This window comes from Myotis davidii, unplaced genomic scaffold (assembly GCF_000327345.1).
Source record: "Myotis davidii unplaced genomic scaffold, ASM32734v1 scaffold428, whole genome shotgun sequence".
Lineage (NCBI taxonomy): Eukaryota > Metazoa > Chordata > Mammalia > Chiroptera > Vespertilionidae > Myotis > Myotis davidii.
In genome coordinates this window covers 253,995-255,274 of record NW_006299834.1, presented here as the reverse complement: position 1 = coordinate 255,274, position 1,280 = coordinate 253,995, and positions in this window count along the sequence as shown.

The window sequence follows — 1,280 nt, the reverse complement described above, 5'->3', positions numbered from 1 at the left end:
ACCGCCCCGGCTGCTGCTCAGCCGCCCTCCCCGCCCAGGCCGCCCCTCCGTTTCCTTCTGCTTGAGAACCTCTGAACCACTAACGTGGATGTGTTTTGAGCCAACCTTTGACCTTGCTCGGTTCATTTTAGCAGAAATGTTTCGGGGAGGGATTTGGGGTGCCTGCCAGGGCCCTGGGAGGGCGGTAAATATGCATAAACATGAGGTGACCCAGGCGCAGCCTTGCTCCCCACAGGCTGCTATGGAGGTGCACCTGCCTCCCCGGGGCAGCCGGAGCCCGGCCACGTGACCGGCCCTCGGGCCTGAGGTCTGGCTGGGAGGGCAGCAGGGGCTCTCAGGGGTCAGGGCTGATGGCCAGGGGCCTGGCCTGCCCTCGCGCAGCCGCTGCCGCCCGGGATGACGGTCCCAGGATCACCATCCAGCGGCAGGAGCCCCACGTGACTCCAAACCCACATTCCTGAGCCACTCGGGGAAGTTAACCCAGTTATTGCCCGAGGCACCGAGGCCCAGGCCCACCCCGTGGCTAAAATCGTGAGCCATGCCCACGTCACAGGGAAGAAGTCCTTGCGGTGGATGGGGGCTCAGAGTCTCCCAGTCTGTCCCCAGGAGGTGCCGGAGGCTCTGGGTCCTCCTGGCTTCTGACCTCCCCGCTGACCCCCGTCTGCCCACTGCCCCACCCCAGCCTCTCCACGCTGAACGCTGTCAGCCCTGCCTGAGATGCCCTCATCCCAGCCACCCAGCCCCTGTCACTCATAAGAGGAGGGGACATCCTTGAGGAAAGAATGGAGGAGGGATGGGCCCTGGGACAGGGTGGACGCCTGGGGGGTCCGGTGCCTGGGGGTGGGTAGAAGGAGGGGCTCCCACAGAGCCCCCTCCCTTGTGTAGCCCGCCACCCAGCACCCTGGCTCTCCCTGCCTCCCTCCCTCCATCCCAAGAAATCGGACTCCAGCCAACGTCACGAGGAAGTTGGAAGCGGGGTCTTCCACAGGCCGCAGGACGCTCCCAGGGTGGAGGAGCGGGCGGCTGGGTGTGCAGCGCTCGGAGTGAGTGACGGGAAATGCCTCGAAGGCGGAGGTGCCAGAGTGGAGCTGCCGGAGTTGAGCCGCTTCCCAAAATAAGCCCGGGGCAGCTGCCTCGGCCTGAAACTGGGTCTGGCTGCCCGGCTGGGCTGCGGGAGCCCCGGGCCGCACCAGCGCCGCTCTGGGAACAGATGGCATGAGGAATATTTTTTCTTTCACCAAAGTCAGCTGGGCGCGAACAGCTTGTCTGCAGACGTGTGC